This window comes from Hylobates moloch, unplaced genomic scaffold (genome assembly GCF_009828535.3).
Source record: "Hylobates moloch isolate HMO894 unplaced genomic scaffold, HMol_V3 SCAFFOLD_44, whole genome shotgun sequence".
Classification (NCBI taxonomy): Eukaryota; Metazoa; Chordata; class Mammalia; order Primates; family Hylobatidae; genus Hylobates; species Hylobates moloch.
The window spans coordinates 209,624-227,733 of record NW_026652319.1 but is presented as its reverse complement, the minus strand read 5'-3'; the positions used below and the strand labels follow the sequence as shown (position 1 = coordinate 227,733).

General features: G+C 42.1%; 1 pseudogene; it reads right to left on the bottom strand.

Annotated features, from left to right (window-relative positions):
* Window positions 1-369: 369 nt before the first annotated feature.
* LOC131382538 (keratin, type I cytoskeletal 18-like) lies at window positions 370-8,209 on the bottom strand (annotated as a pseudogene).
* Window positions 8,210-18,110: the final 9,901 nt, after the last annotated feature.

Below are 18,110 nucleotides of genomic sequence, written 5' to 3'. Positions count from 1 at the left end.
ATCTATGATTTTATAACAAACTTTTAAAGGAGCCTCGGTTTCCTTAAACACAATTGATGACACCAGTTTTCTCGTTTTCTTCCATTTTTGTTTTTAGAGCCAGGGTCTCACTATGTTGCCCAGGCTGGCCTTGAACTCCTGAACTCAAGGGATCTTCCCACCTCAGCCACCTGAGTAGCTGGGACTATAAGTGGCACACCACTGTGCCTGGTCAGTTTTCTGGTTTTGATAATCTATGGTTGTGTGAGATATTATCATTGGGGAAAGTTGGAGGAATATATAGGAGAAGTCTATTTTTACAACTTCCATATCTTCTTTCCAAATAAAAAGTAAAAACCCTAATTGATTATGTACTTCATTAAAACACTGGACTTCAATGAAATCATCACCTATATTTGTAATGACTTGAGAGTAATATAATTTAACTTTTTTTGACCTCTGAACTTTTTATTGGCCTCCTGCTCCCCAAAGGGTACCCTGCTTTTGCTGGCTTAATATCTCAGAACTTTGGTGTCTTTGGTCTCAGATACCACTTTGCCATCCACTATCCAGCGGCGGATGGTGGTCTTTTGGATGGTTTACATGGAGTTGCTGCTGTCCAGGGCATCACCAAGATTGAGGTCCTTGCCGTCTTCCAGCAGGCGGTGGTAGGTGGCGATCTCAGCCTCTAGCTTGACCGCGATGTTCAGCAGGCCCTCGTACTCCTGGGCCTGGCACTGTCCCTCTGCCCGGGCCTGTGCCAGCTCTGACTCCAGGTGCAGCACGATCCCATTGAGCTGCTCCATCTGCAGGGCATAACGGGCCTCCACCTCCCTCAGGCTGTTCTCCAAGCTGGCCTTCAGATTTCTCATGGAGTCCAGGTTGATCTCCAAGGACTGGACTGTATGTCTCAGCTCCATGAGTGTCATAGCTCCAACCTTGACGGACTGCGTGGTGACCCCTGTGTTGCTCTCCTCAATCTGTTAACACCAGTACTTGTCCAGCTCCTATTGGTTCTTCCAAGCCAGCTTGTCATATTGGGCCTGGATGTCTGCCATTATCTTGGTGAGGTCCTGAGATTTGGGGACATCTACCTCCACGGTCAACCCAGAGCTGGCAGTCCGGGCTTGTAGGCCTTTTACTTCCTCTTCGTGGTTCTTCATGAAGAGCAGCTCCTCCTTGAGAGCCTCAATCTGTCTCCAGCTGCAGCCGAGTGACATTAGTGTCATGGATTTCATTCCCATGGATGTTGTTCTTCACACACTGGCGCATGGCCAGCTCTGTCTCATACTTGATTCTAAAGTCATCAGCAGCAAGATGGGCATTGTCAATCTGCAGAACGCATTGTCCACAGTATTTGTGAAGATCTGAGCCCTCAGGTCCTCAATGGTCTTGAAGTAATGGCTCCAGTCTCTGACCTGGGGTCCCTTCTTCTCCAGGTTCTCCTGGATTTTGCTCTCCAGCCTCTGGTTCTCTGTCTCCAGGCTCCTCACTCTGTCCAGGTAGGAGACCAGGTGGTCGTCAGGTTTTGCATGGTCTCCTCGGTCTGGATGCCTCCCATTCCTGCCAGACCCCTGGCCATCCCCGTGGTCAGGCCTCCAGACCCCATGCTGCCCAAGAAGCTGGTGAAGTGGGACACGGAGATCTGGCAACCAGCGCCCCTGGCGGCTGCACAGACGCTGGCCATGCTGCTCACCAGCCAGGAGTCATAGCTGGGCACCTGGACAGAGCCCAGGGACCGGTAGTTGGTGGAGAAGGCGGAGTGAATGGTGAAGCTCATGATGTCCAGGGAGGAGGGTGAGAGGACAGAAACCAGGCTTTGCCGACCAATTTATCTTATTTTTAAGACATATCTTAATGGAAGATTTTCTCCTCTTTAGAGTCTTCCACCATGCCTCTGCAATAAGCTGGCTTGGTGATGTCTTGATATACTTTATATTTTTGCCCACTACGCTCATGGTTAATCCAGTAAAGGTTCACAAGCATAGGAGGGAGAAGTCTGGGGGATGAGTATAGGAGGAGGGTCCCTTGCTCTCTAGTAGTGCTCCTCTCTGCTTCTGAGATCTGTTCCCAGTGGACCTCTGCTCTCTACTTCCTGTATCTGGCAGTCATTTCCAGGAGAGCAGAGCCATCCAGGGCAGTTCCATAATTTTGTGCCCATTTCCCACTCATTTCTGACAGAATCTTTTATTTTATTGAAAACACACGATTGTTTTTACTGTTCCTCCCTCCCAGCTTCAACAAAGGTGGAGGGAGTGGGTCAATATTTTATATAGGTATTTACTTAGCATTAACTCATCAAACCATCATGTTATTTTAAACTTTAGTTTCATTTTTTAAAAATCTATGACACACTGTAATTTGAGGTGACAAAAAAAAAAATCATGGATAATCCAGAGGATGGAGGGCATTGGGGCTAGTGGCTCTACTCCACAAGGTTTTGTAAGGATGGAGGTTTTAAAAATGAGTCTATATCTGTGGATGGAAGGAAAAAATAATTTTAAAAAATGATAACTCTGTCCTATTCTTTCAGGGTCAAATTCCAGAAAAATCATACTTTGGAAATTCTTTTCTTTCTCTCTTCCTCCCCCCGCCGCCCCGCCCCCACCCCCAACACACGCACCTTTTTTGAGACAGAGTTTCACTCTGTCACTCAGGCTGGAATGCAGTGGCATGATCACAGCTCACTGTTGCCTCGACCTCTCTGGGCTCAGGTGATCCTCCCACCTCAGCCTCCCAAGTAGCTGGCACTACAGATGTGCACCACCACTAATTTTTGTATTGTTTGGTAGAGACAGGGGTCTCACTATGCAGCCCTACTTGCTCTGGAACTTCTGGGCTCAAGAGATCCGTCCACCTAGGCCTCCTAAAGTGTTGGGATTACAGGAGCGAGCCACAGGGCTCATCTGTGTTACCTTGTTTCTGTTACTTTGAGGAAGGTTGCTTTTCCAAATGTACCTACTTACAAAACATCGACATTAAAATGCAGATGTGGGAAAGACCACTGGGTGCAGTGGCTCACACCTGTAATCCCAGCACTTTAGGAGGACAGGGTGGGATGATCACTTGAGCCCAGAAGTTTGAGCCCAGTCTGGGCAACAAAGTGAGACCATCCCCCCTTTTTTAAAAAAAAAAGAAAAGGAAAGAAAAAGAAAACAAAAGTGGAAAGGGTAAGACCTAGTCACAATTATAAAGGATTCAAAGTTAGGAAGAGTGAAGCTCATGTTTTTTTGTTTGTATTTTATTTATTTATTTACTGAGACAGGACCTCACTCTGTTGCCCAGGCTAGAGTGCAGTGACATGATCAAAGCTCACTACAGCTTTGACCTCCCAGGCTCAAGTGACTCTCCCACCTCAGCCTCCCCAATAGCTGGGACTACAGGCACACACCACCAAGCCCAGCTAATTTTTAAAAATTTATTTTTTGTGCAGACAGAATTTCACTACATTGCCCAGGCTGGTCTTGAACTCCTGGGGTCAAATGATCCTGCTGCTTCCACGTCTCAAAGTGCTGGGATTACAGGTTGTGAGACACTGCACCTGGCCAAGCCCCCTGCTTTTTTTTTTTTTTTTTTTTGAGATGGAGTCTTGCTCTGTTGCCCAGGCTGGAGTGCAGTGGCACAATCTCAGCTCACTGCAACCTCTGCCTCCCAGGTCCAAGCAATTCTCCTGCCTCAGCCTCCCGAGTAGCTGGGACTACAGGCGCACGCCACCATGTCTGGCTAATTTTGTATATTTAGTAGAGACGGAGTTTCACCATGCTGGCCAGACTGGTCTTAAACTCCTGACCTCATGATCCACCTGCCTTGGCCTCCCAAAGTGCGTCAGCCACTGCACCCGGCAACCAAGCCCATGTTGGTGCAATAGTAATTACGGTTTTGCCATTTTAATAGCAAAAAATGCAATTACTTTTGCACCAACCTAATGTAAATGCATTAGTAGAAATGAATCCAGGTAAGTAAGATGAGACTACTGGAAAGTAAATGATTGAATTCCTTGTCACTCTAAGAAAAAATGTAATAGAAAGTCTGTAATTGTACACACACAGCAGAGGTCTGAATAGTAGACCCTGAGTTCACCCATGTCTAAAAGGAAATCCAATGATAAGTAAACATATTATTACATATTACTGTTTCAACACAGGCAGGCTTCCAGTGACAACTGAAGAGACAAGTGGAATTATCAGTGGCCTACCTGAGGCTACTGAAGAATGATACACCTGATGTTTAAATTAGTTCTCATTTTACTAGACTCTGTAGCCTCTCTGGGGAGCATGGTTTTCATTATTTACATTTTAGGTTCTTTAATCTTAAAATCACAATTGGCATCATTCCATTAATTTCTTTAGCAATCACCAGTAGACCACAGGAATTTAATACCTTGCCACCAAAACTTAGGCAAATTAAGTCCCCAGCTAGAAGGAGCTACACTCAATACACAGAAAGACAAATGTTAAGGTGACCAGCAAGTGTAAAAAGCAGGCAGAGAAGGGATAAGTCGTCATGCTTGTTGCCATTATGGAGAAGTCATAACCTTAAGAAGCTGCTAATCAAATTTCTATTGACGGCAGAGACAGTGGAGCACCTGACTTTATGCATGAGCTGTTCATGTAGTTAAATGACTATTATAAAACATGACCTCTCTGTCATATGACTACACACACTCTGAACTGGTTGTTCTCTTCATTAGAAATAGAGTCACTCTGTAAATGATTTGTAATGAACACCTAGGCATATGCTGCCTGGTACATCTCCTGATAGCCCTGGCCTGGAAATTCTGCTGCTGACTCTGTTGAGAATTAGTCCTGAGACTTTGGGCAAACATAGTTTTCTCATCTTTAAAGTGAGGGAGTCTGACCCTTGCAGGTCTAAAATTATTTGACTCTGGTCATGAACATATCTTGAACTTCAGACTCATTTTTGGTTCTTATTTCTTCTTTCTGTGTTAATCACCAAGTTCTGTTGGTCCTTCCTTCTAGGAAGGAAATTGTTTTTGAATCTCCCTGTTCTGTCTATTCTCACAGCTACACATCTGCTGTTACATCATGGTTGGACCATTATAGTAGCCTCCCAAATGGTCTCCTTGTCTCTATTTTCTCCCATCCCTTATTTGTCATGGGAAATCTCTCAATATTTTTGAAATACCAATTTCCCTACCTCACTTTTTTGAATAAAAACTTCGGAGATAAAAAATAGAGATTGTGACTTCTCAGCCTTTTGACTAAGATCAAGTGTAAAAGATAGAAATCAAACATCTTTTGGCAGTTGAGGCTTTCCACAATCTAAATTTACCTTGTCTTCTGTTTCCTTATCACATTACCACCTCACCTTATTCCCCACTGTGTTTCTGCCTGAACCAAGACCAACTGGACCTGTCTGCTCACTAACAAACATGTCATTTACTTTCCCTCATTCTATTTCTCAAGCCTGCAACATTCTTACTACTACTTGTTAATCAAATCCTAGCAACTTTTTTGAGACTTGGGATGTTCTACGTTTTGCCGAAAGCCTTCCCCCACCTAATCTGACTTATACTAATTTTCTCCTTTCTCAGAGCCTCTCCTAGCATTTATGACCTCTTGTATGTATTTTGACATGATTCCTTACTATTATACATTGTTACTGATCTTATCATGGGTGTATGTCTGGACAAAAATAAGACCATTTTACATTTATTTGGCATCCTCTACAGCACCTGGTAGACACTGTGTGTATGTTAAGCACATAATCAGCACCCATGGACTGAATTTGCCCACTTGTTTCCTAGTGCCTTTCAAAGACAACCTGGTTTTGCCTTTTCCTTTCCATTCAGGAGCTAATTCCATCCTCACGTGTCTGTCCTACCAATACAGCTCTCTCTCACTAATAGAGGGTCCGGGGCCCCCATTTATCCTGTTCTCTTTGCAGCACTTTGTAGCAGATCAGCCGTATTTCCACTTTTGCTCTTTGTTTTCTTACAGTGGGCTACTTAAATAGTCCATAACTTCTGCTCCATACAGGCACGGGCTGCAGAACAAGAGGCCTGTTGGAATTGCCATAACCAAAGAGATTGTGTATATTGTAGGGGCTGGGGAGTGGGTGGAAACTCACAGAAAGCAGTACGGTGAAGGGTTTTGGTGTCTGGTATACACGTAGGCTCTGGGACAGTTTTGGGGGTAGGTCTGGAAATTGGACATATGTGACTGAGATGTATGGCCCATGGCAATTTCATAAACAATTATAAAGTCAACAAACTCACAAATTTGCTTTTAGAGCTAAAGTTAATATTATCCAGTTCAGTCTCTCTTTTTTACACACAAGAAAACTAAGGTCCAAAGAAGTACTTGCAAATAGTAGATAATAAATATTAGCTGACTGCAAATAATCTAATCAAGTCAGTCTTTAGACAGATTCATTCTTTATGGTATTTAATGTCAGAACCAACTAGTCTTGGTTTTAGTCAGCAATTCAAGACTAAATCATACTTGTCAGCATGATAACTAAGCAAGACCCATCAAGGGAATCTGGCTTTGCTGACACCTTGATTTCAGACCAGTGAACCTGACTTAGGACATCTGACCTCCAGAACTGTAAGAAAATAAATGTGTGTTGTTTTAAGCCATCAAGCTTCCTGTAATTTGTTACAGCAGCCCTAGAAAATATACAGTGACCTTAGGGATTCTTCAAGTAAAGGTAAACTTCAGTAATATCTTTATCTCAATAGCACCAGAAAATCAGATAAGCCATATTAATTATGTTTTTTAATGTTACCAGATGTGGGCCACCAGCCTTAAGCCAGGGGGAGCTTTGTAAGACAGGAACATATAAAATGATAAAGCTTCTCTACCTACAGTTTTCCTGACTCTGATTCCGAGTGGGACAACCAGTGAAAATTGCAGGTGAAGAGAAGAAATGCATATTTATTCCTCCACTGGGAAAAAAAATACCATCAAAAGCTACGTGACTTGAGGTAAATTAATTTGCTTATTTAGGCAATTATTTAAGCTCAGTTTACTCACCAATAAAATGATAACACCTACCACAAAAAAATTGTTAGCACGTAAAATAATTATAGATTAATTCATGTATTTTCCAGTGCTTGGAAATGGAGATTCCCTATGTGGTGTTGGTCAATGGTTAATGCCTGTTCTGGCCAGGGATTTTTGATCTGCCAGCGGTGAACAGTTTGTCTTCATTCATTCATCTTTAAATTCTTACTTATTAATTGACAACTAAGTACCAGGTTCTATTCTAGGCATTGGGAATGTTTCTTTAAAAGTTTCTTAAAAAAAATAACAGGTTGGATCTCTGAGATATATTATTAAGTGAACCAAAGGAAGTTCCAACACAACATGTATAGTGTGATACCTTTTGTATAACATTAACAATATGTATATATCATATAGAGATATGTATATATCTGGCCAGGCATGGTGGTATGTGCCTGTAATCTCAACTACTTGGGAGGCTGAGGCTGAAGGATCTTTTGAGGTCACGGGTTTGAGGCCAGCCTGGACAATGTTGTGAGACCTCATTTCAAAATTTAAAAAAAAAAAGAAAAAAGGAAGCAATATGTGTATGTTTGGAAGGCTAGATATGATGCTGCTGCCTTTGGGGAAGGTAACAAGATCATTTTGGTGAAAATTGGGGAATACAGGTAGGTGGGATGGAGGCTTTCATGTTTTACTTTCTGAAGTTCTCTATTGCAATGCTTCTCAATCTATAGTGAAGAAACACATCTGGGAAACTAGTGTGGAATGATACTTCTGTAAAAATCCAATAAAGATATTAGTAAAATGATTTTCAGTTTTTTCTTTTTTTGAGACAGGGTCTTGCTTTGTCACCCAGGCTGGAGTGCCGTGACATGATCATGGATCACGGCAGCCTTGACCTCCCAGGCTCAAGTGATCCTCCCACCTTAGCCTCCCAAGTAGCTGGGACTACAGGGTTTGCACCACTATGCCTGGGTAATTTTTAATTTATTTTGTAGAGATGGGGTCTCACTGTGTTGCCCAGACTAGTCTCAAACTCCTGAGCCTCCCAAATTGATGAGATTACAGGCCTGAGTGACCTCATCCAGCTGAAATTTTTAAAGACATTGAAAATACAAGCCTGCATTGTTTATCATTAGATTCAACAGACATCAAATTATTCTGTCAACATGTCATAAAAGTTTCTAAACATTTACTCTCAATTGTTCACTTACCTCGTTGAAGATAGGTAAGAAGTTCAGAGTTAGATGCCAGTCCATGGGCCACAGGCAACTTTTTGAATGGCATTAAATATATATAAATTAATATATATGTAAATTAATATATATGTATAAAAATATATTAATTTATGTCCCTGCAGACATGCCCTATATTCTACCCCTAGGATTTTCAGTTACATGAATACATAACTCCTTTTTATTTATTTAATCTTAAATCCATCTTAACGGAAAGACTGATACAAGGAATATTGTGGTACGCTAAAATGTGGAGTCTGTAGATACACACACATTACACTGAACATATATGACTTATAGAATTGCAATGACTTGAACAAGAATTTTGACTCAGTCTGGTAATAATAGAAACAGATACAATGCACAGAAGGGTTTCAGAGGATGGAGGAAATTTTTGACAAAGAAGGTAACAAAAAGGAGGTAATATGTGGTCTAGGTTTTAAAGACTACATACATAGACATTGGTCAGAAGGATAAGTGTGGAAGAGCATTTTAGGCAGAGGGAAAACAGGTGCCAAGATGGGGAGGTATGAGATCGCTGGGTATGTTGAGAAGTACAGTGAACATCTGTGTTTCAGCCTGCCCAGTGCCCAGTCTCCCTTCCTCAGTTTTCCCTTGAGGACCTGCAACTTCTCCATTCCCAGCTAACGTGATTTGGGTGGAACTAACTTCTTTCCTACTTTGTGAACTAATCTGAGTCTACCATCCCCCTTCCCTCCCACACAGCGATTGCTTCTGAATGTCTGTCATGTCCAGAACTCTTGCTGGAACACTTGCAAGGGGAGGAGAGAGAAGTGCTTGTTCTTGCTGGGATTACTGAGAGGAGGATTTAAGCACAGAGCTACTGAGTGCCATCTTGACACAAAAGAGAACCTACTGGAGAATGGAACCAGTAGAGAAAAGAGCAGAGACCAGAGCTAGAAACAGAATCCAATCACTTAGTTTATTTCCCTGCAGCCATGCCCTGTATTCTGCTGCTGGGATTTTCAGTTACATGAGCACTTAACTCCTTTTACTTATTTAATCTTAAATTCATCTTAATGGAAAGACTGACACAAGGAATACTGTGGTGTGCTACAATGTGGTGCATATGTGTGTATACTAGGGACTAATGTGGCTGAAGAGGTGGGCGAGGGCAGGCATGTGAAGGGCTGAGGAACAGACCCTCATTTTAGGGGACTCTCAGAAACTCTGGAGGGTTTAAAGCAGTGTTTACCTCGACAAGAAAATCAAGAGCTATAAATCAGAAACTGTGATATTAAGAACATTTAGTTTTTCAAGCTTTTCTAGTAGTTCATTTCTTTTTATTGTTTGCCTCTAATAATTACAAAACTTGAAAACAGGAGAAGGAGGGCTACAGAAGTAGCTGGGGCTGGAGCAGTGACTTCAGGGACTAGAGATAGCCCTGTACAATTCAAAATAGAAAGGACCTAGCAAGTCCCTGGAAATGACATTTTTAAAATGATTCCATTTTCCTCTTAAGGATTAAGTTGTAATTTTATTTTGAGCAATGAAGTGGCTGACCCCTTTTAGTAATGTTTTCTATTTCATAATAAACATTCAACAGAAATAGAATTTCAAGAGGAAACTTTTATAAATAATGAGAATCGGCTATTCCGAAGCTCCCTACACATTTTAATTAGTTTTCTCCCAGGAACACGTTCATTAACTATTTTGAACACTATAAAACAAAAGTAAACTGGCACCACATCAAGTTCCCTGCATATAGTTGTCCTGTCTGTTTAAATTCTATAGCAGTTTGTGTGTGTGTGTGTGTGTGTGTGTGTGTGTGTGTGTCTTGTGATATTTTTCACAATTCCAGGCCAACTACTTTGAAGCATGTTCCTAAATTTGGATGTGTCTGATTATTTCCTCATGATTAGATTCAGGTTAAAGATTTTTCAAGGAATACTCCATAGGTAATGTTGTATCTACTCCACGCTTCGCATCTAGGGGCACACGAGGCCCAATTTTTTGTTCAATTATTGGCTAAATTTTATCATTTGTTAAGGTGGTATCCATCAGATTTCTCCATTGTAAAAGTACCTTAACACCCTTGCAATTAATAAGTAATCCATGGGATTATTCTTCCATAGTAAATAGCATTCTCTCTAACAAATATCAGTATCAAAGAAAAATGGCCCATGATGAAATTTTGTACAGTTAGAATGACTCTAACAAATCTCTAGTGAGTATTCACTAAACTATGTTATGCTAGGTACTAAGACCAAAGTGGTGAACAAATAGAGTACGTGGAATGCTACATGAAAGGGCAGAATGCTACAGGAGCATACAGGAGAGGAACAAAGACCATTACATGTGAAGAAATGGAAGTTCAGAGATGTGAAAGGACTCGACCAGGATTTTAGATCCAGTAGCAGAGGTGAAATTAGAACTGTGGTTTTTCTGATGCCCAGTCCAGTGTTCTTTCCATGGCCACACACAAGGGCTCTACTGTAATGTTGGTTCTCTGGAACAAGTATAGCATTTGTTACCACAGTGAAAACAATGATACCTTAGTACTAAAAGAACAAGCTTTCTCCAGATCCACCACAAGGTGCTTTAGAGGGAATTTCGATTTAAACTATGTACATTGTAACATTGAAGTCACTGGAGACCTAGTCTAGTTTTGCCTCAGGGAACTGTTTCTTTATAGTGTCACTGTCACACACACACATATGCACATACACACGCAGGCACATGCATACAGCACATAACTGGATATTGCTTATCAGCCCCATCTTAAAAATACCACAGAACAAGATTTTTATTTTCAGCAATCAGGAAACATTCAGAGGTATCTACATCCTAGTCTTGAGAGTAACGACTTACATTTAATATATAACTTTTATAGTTTACATAGTATTTTCATATACTATCACTGGACTCTCAAAAACAACCCAGTTAAGGCAGGTGTAGTTGGGCACAGCTGTAGTACCAGGTACTTGGGAGACTAAGGTGAGAGGATAACTTGATCCCAGGAGTTCAAGTCCAGCTTGGGCAACATAAGGAGACCTCATCTCTTAAAAAACACCTGAATTGGCCAGACGCGGTGGCTCACGCCTGTAATCCCAGCATTTTGGGAGGCCGAGGTGGGTGGATCACCTGAGGTCAGGAGTTGGAGACCAGCCTGACCAACATGGTGAAACCCCGTTTGTGGTGTTAGCGGGGTGTGGTGCCGCATGCCTGTAATCCCAGCTACTTCAGGAGGCTGAGGCAGGAGACTCGCTTGAACCCAGAAGGTGGAGGTTGCAGTGAGCCAAGATCGTGCCATTGCACTCCAGCCTGGGCGACAAGAGCAAAACTCTGTCTCAAAAAAATACAAAAAACACAAAAATACCCCACCTGAATTATTTCTTAAGGTGGGAAAGAGGGATCAGTGTAAAATGTTGGCTGGATTACTGTCTTGCCTTTGGATATAAAAATATCTAATGTATACCTAATTTTCAGAATTACAAAATTAGGGAATGATCAAACGTATACATATATATATTCTTTTTCAAAAGCCTGCAGCACACCCAGTGTTTCAAGGTGGTCTCGCATTCAAGGACTAGCTAAGCAGGTCAGACCCTGCTTAGCTTCCAAGATCAGAGAAGACAGGGCAAGTTCAGGGTGGTGTGGCTGTGGACCATGTTTTTATACCTATAATTTATTTATATTCATTCAATCAATCCTGCTCTGTGCAGGACGATCTCAGCTTCAAACTCAAAAGCTGGATCTGGTGGTCAGCTCTTTCAGGCACTGTTTTGTCATGGGATTTAAGATCTCTTGTGCTTAGTTTTGGATCTGTAAACATAAATCCCAACCTGGATTCTTCCCTGGGCTGACGGAGTTCAGGGAGAAAGGTAGCAGTAGATAAGTCATATGCTGGAAAAGCTTCGACTCTACCCTGTCATGAAAACTTTCAGGAACATTTCTTATTTCTTTTTAGAGACAAGGTCTCACTATGTTGCCCAGGCTGGCCTCAAACTCCCGGGCTTCAGCAATCCTCCCGCCTCACCCTCCGATGTAGCTAGGACTACAGGACCCCGACCTGGCGCCGCCTAAGAACTGTTTTTAAACGTGAAAGCCACGATTATCATTTGCTTTTTGCTCTGCCCTTCATCTTCTGGATAAGAAACCTCGTAACACACTGCTTGTTTTGGGGTAAGTGAATTTAAGTATTATTACAGCATTTCCAATTTCCACGGAAGGACTCTGGCGATATCATAATCGTCACAAGCCCTGAAAGGGCCATCAGAGGTCAAGCAGGGAGGTGGGTTTCCTGGAGGGCTTAACTGTGGGGTAAGTGACTGGAGGGGGCTGATCAGTTTCCCCTTTGCTGTTTCCCGGAGCTCAGTGGTAGTCTGCTGCCTACACCCCGTCAGACAAGTGGCCTGAGTCCCCCGCAACCCCTGCAGGTCCGGCCGCCCGCGCCAAGCCTCAAGGCGTCCAAGCCAGGAACGACCGCGGTCAGCTCTGCCACGGAACATGTGCGAGACCCGGCAGCAGATTCCGGGGGAGGCGAATTGATTTCACAACGGTCGAGAGGGAGGACCCCGCCCACTTCGTCATTTCTCGGAAGCCCAGGGGACTCGCCGGAAGAGCGGCTCAAAATCCGGAAGAGCGGCTCAAAATCCGGAAGAGCAGCTCAAAACCCGGAAAACCGGTAAATCCGAGGTCTCCCGGCGCATGCGCGGCGCAATCGGCTTCGCGTGGTTGCGGTAGAGAGGATCCCTCCGCCAGCCACTGCATCCGGCGGCCGGATCTAACTTGCTTGCTAGCGTTCTACCCTTGCGCGGCCGTGACGTAGGCGGTCCTTTCCCTTGGTCCCCCGAGGGGCCGCCTCTTGTGACGTAAGCCGCAGAATCCTCTGCCTTAGTTCGGCTCTATTACCGCGAACCTGACTCTTCCTGGGTCTGAGCAAAAGTAAAAGTAATTTTGTCATTTCCTGAAACTTCAAGTTAAACCTTTAAGCTGTTCGTTTCCTAAAAGGGTGAAAACGCGGGCACCCCTCGAGCTAGTTCATCGCCTTTTAACCTGGGAGTTCTGTTAAAAGGAAGTAACTGCAAAATGTGTTCGGTGTTAGGTTTCTTTAGGTTTCTTTGGAAGTTTTGGGTTGTGTTCATTCGTTCTCTCGGCGTGTGAACTGGGAGAAAGTGGAGTGCCAGCCGTATGAAATGACAACTGTATATGGAGGCTGGGAGGTATAATGCCCATTCTGGCTTGATGAAATTAATGAAATTTTAATTGTTTTAATTTTCATTTGAATTACCCAAGAATAGCATCTTGAAAGGCGGGGCATAAACAGCAGTTAAAGAGCTTCGAGAAACGGTTACTCATTTTATAAACTAAAGACCAAATGAAAATCCAATTGCACTAGAAAAGAAATATAAGGGCCGAAGGTTTTGTCTGCAATTTACAGCTAATTAGTCTCAAATATTTCTGTGACTTGCCCAAGAGAGGTGGAGTTGGGGCCACTGCTTTCACCAGGACAGCGCCGCTGCCCGCTTGAATACTGCAGCCCTTAGGACCCGCCGTACCTGGCCGTCCAGGGCCTCTTTTCTTGTCTTCCACTCTCACTTGTCTTTTCTCCCTTTTGCGTGTTTTTGGTTCCTTTCCTGAGTTTCCCTTGTCTCCACTCCCCTCCCCCTTTGCTTCCTCTGTCTCTTTAACTTCTGTTTTCTTGATGGTGGAGCCAACTTTACTTTCCCTTAAAAGGCCATAAAAGGAAATAGAATAACTTTTAAAATGTCTTTTCATAAGGCTTGTTTTCTTGTTTTAAGCCTGTTTTTTGGTGGGGGGTGAAAAAGTTCATATACAGATAGACATAAAACTTCTGTGGTAACAGCTGTCCTCTATTTTCTTCCATAGCTGTCCTGTGAAAGTAGGAGTGTATGTGAATGGTGAAGCAAAGAGAGGGAGACTTGGGGTCCGTAGAAGAGGGAGCACAGCGTGTGTAAGGAGTTAATTAGAACCAGAGGGCATGGGTCTGTGGCTCATGGCTGTAATTCCAGCACTTTGGGAGGCTGAGGCGGAGGACCGTTTGCACCACTGCACTCTAGCCTGAGCAACAGAGTGAGACCCAGTCTCAAAACAAAAACAAAAAAGAAACAGGAGAAAAACCATCCATATAAGCAGAGAGGTACTTAAAATGTTGCAAAACTCAATTCCAAATAACATCTGTGGATTCTACAAAATCTAGGAAACACACATTTCCAATAAATCTTTGTACATTCATCTGTAATGCATTTCCTTAGATGATTTGGGTCCTTTAGGAGTAAATCTGTATCTTTAGCTGTCCCAGAAGTAATCACAGGCGTTCATTGTCTATTCAGTGACAAAGTATTGTGAACTATTCTATGAAATAATAAAATACCAGTGTTTTCAGAGTACATGGCCTTTTCAGTAGCCTTTTCAGTGTGGTGGCACCTGTTCCCAGTTCTGCCAGTGGATGTTGTTATCTTTGATCTACAATTGGGAAGCTAAAACCCAGAAAGTTACTTGTCTAAGACTATACACCTCCAAGAAGGCAGAACTGTGGCTGCTATTTCCAATTTTCTAGTCTCTGAACATGTAATGAAGAACTAATTTCCAATTTACAATGAATAATAGAATTTACTAAACTATAACAACTGACCAAAGTGTGCTGTTTTATTACCAATTTCTCTGTCTCTCTCTTTCTTTTGTGACAGAGTCTCGCTCTGTTGCCCAAGCTGGGGTGCAGTGGTGAGATCTCGGCTGACTGCAACCTCCGCCTCCCAGGTTCAAGCGATTCTAACTGCGTCAGACTCCCCAGTAGCTGTGACTACAGGTAGGTGCCACTACACCTGGCTAATTTTTGTATTTTTAGTAGAGATGGGGGCTCACCATGTTGGTCAGGCTGGTCCCAGGCTGGTCCCAAATTCCTTGCCTCAAGTGATTTGCCTGCCTCAGCCTCCCAAAGTGTTGGGATTACAGGTATGAGCCACTGTGCCCACCCCAATTTGTTTCTTTGGTGTTTGTAATTCTGCTTGGTCAACAGTAACTTGCAGAAATTGATTGGAACATATATTTTGATGAAGTATTTGAAGGTATTCCTGAAGTTTGATTTATGTTTCAGCTGCCTATATTGAAAGAAAATAAACTACTGTGTATTCCATAATTTAAAAATAATTGTTCATTTTAGTGACATTTCGTAGTTGGATAGTGGAGACAAAAGATGATACTCTCTATGATCTTCAATCTAAACATTTATGTTAGGACAAATTATTCCTATATCTGTATAATGCTATATTTCTGCCCTGACCTCTATAAATCACAGAAGCATCGTTATTCAATCTTGTTCTCTTTTTCGAAAAATTCTACCTTCCAAGGTGGTGGTTCTTTAAGTTTATAAGTGAACCATAAAGTAGTTGCAAACCTGGATCCCAGGATGGTAGAAACATGAAGCTTGTTTATTCCAAGGACAGTTTTATATATGTATAGGACTTTATTATCCTTACTGTATACAGCATTTTAATGGGGAGGGGGAACCAGGAGCATTGTTGGGGGTTAATTTAATTTTTGTAGTTTTAAAATACAAACGAATGATTGTATTAGTCTTTAAAATCAGCAGTAGTGTTACACTGCTAGAACTTTAGAACATACAGACATGAAATAATATCCTCACCAGAAAAGTACTAACCAACTCTGTTACTGAGAAGCTTGAGAAAACATTTTAACAACATCAGCACTCATGGGATAAAATTTGAAACAAGAGTTCAAAGGACAAGATTTATTAACCTTATCCTTCTGTCTTAACAATGAAGACAGAAGCTCTCACAATTAAGCAATTTGAACAGAAAGATTAGCAAGGGGTTGGTCTTTGTATGGTTAATTACTCTGAAGCTATAATGGAAAACCTCTCGTGGGACAATATGTATTTGCATGTTTGTAAATAATGTTTTACTTTAGATTATTTAGAAAATATTCTATTCCAAAGTATTGTGAACTTTCAAACATCTATTCTGTAGATGATTGAAATATTTTGGATAATTAATCTCTTAATTCATATTGATACAAATATTTTTGACTCTGATACTCTGTTGCAGTTACTATTGCTATATAGCAAATTGGCCCAAATTAAGCATCTTGAAACAACCATTTCTTATGTTCCTGAATTTTGGGGAAATTCACATCAGACACGACAGGAATAATCCCCCCTTCTTGTGGTGTCAGGTCTCATCTCTTAAGCCGGGCTGGCTCAAAGACTAGAATTGCTGATGGGAACACTCACACCTGGCTGCCTTATGTGATTTGGTTTCCTTACAGCTAGTGATCTCAGGGTAGTCAGACTTTTTACCAGGCAGTTCAGGGTTCCAAGCATGAGTGTTCTAGTGCACAAGGCTGCATTGCCAAGCTTCAGTATCATGTCCACAGTGGTCTGTTGGTTGAAGCAGTCACAAGCCTACCCATAGTCAAGAGGTGTGGCCATAGACGCTTCCCCCTCCACTTCTCCATGAAGAGTATAAAAAAAGTTAGGACCCTGTTTAAAAACTGCTACTTACTTTATCCAGCCCTCTCATACTCATATTCAACTCTGAAGAATTTTTCTTTAGATATTTTCCCAAAGGGACTACATGTTCATAAAACCCCCTACATGTGGGTGAAGGCCAATTAAACTGCCATGGGATGATTTTTCTTTCTCATGGGAAGCAGATAGAATTAACAGACTGTGGCTGCTGTTTTTAAACAAGGTATGCCAGTATCTGTATCCCTTCTGAGACTGGTTGTGTTTCTTCAGTGAGGGAAAACATGTCATTAATCCCTGTTGAAAGCCCTTTTATTTAGAAATCATGCTTGCTTTTACTCTTTATTATTTGGATATATATGTATGTCTGGAAATAGACTGAGAGGAAACTTGCCTGTTGATATCTTAATAAAAGTAATTAAAACATTCCCAGGGCTGGGACTAGGATGAGGTGAGTGAGGCACTTGCTTCAGCTGTAAAATTTAAGGCTATGCCAAGAAACTCAGTAATCCAAATAAATATTTTCATACAATATTAAAGAAAATTAAATCTAATGCCAAGCAATCTATAATCAAATATCAAAGTTTTAGATAAAGATAGTACATTATTTTCCAAGGGCTGCTGTAACAAAGTACCAAAAACTGGGTGGCTTAAAAGAACATACATTTCTTTTCTGTCAGTTCTGGAGGTGAGGGGCTCTCAGGAGGAAACCTCATGCCTCTCTGCTAGCTTCGGTCGTTGCAGCAATCCTTGGTGTTTGTTGGCTTGTCTCCACTCATCTTCGCCTTCATCGTCATGAGTTCTTTCCTATGTGTCTCTGTGTCCTCTCCTTTTGAGGATACCAGTCACTGGACTTAGGGCCCATTCTAATCCAGTATGACCTCATTTTAAATAATTATATTTGCAAAGACCCTGTTTTCAAATAAGATCACATTCTGAGGCTCCGGGTGGACATGAATTTTTTGGAGGCACTATTGAACAATACAGACAGGATCAGTGTTACTGATTTTTTTTTTTTTTTTTTTTTTTTGCCATAAGATCCAATGTGGCTGAGCATGGTAACCTCCAATCTGCCTCAGCGTCCAAAAACTTGCTCACACCTATTACAGGAGTAGATATTAAATGTGTTTTGGGCCAGGCACGGTAGCTCATGCCTGTAATTCCAGCACTTTGGGAGGCCGAGGCAGGTGGATCACCTGAGGTTGAGAGTTCGAGACCAGCCTGACCAACATGAAGAAACCCTGTCTCTGCTAAAATTACAACAAAATTAGCCGGGTGTGGTGGTGCATGCCTGTAATCCCAGCTACTTGGGAGGCTGAGGCAGGAGAATCGCTTGAACCCAGGAGGCAGAGTTTGCCTTGAGCTGAGATCACGCCATTGCGCTCCAGCCTGGGCAACAAGAGCAAAACTCCGTCTCAAAAAAATAAAATAAAATAAAATAAATGTATTTTGACT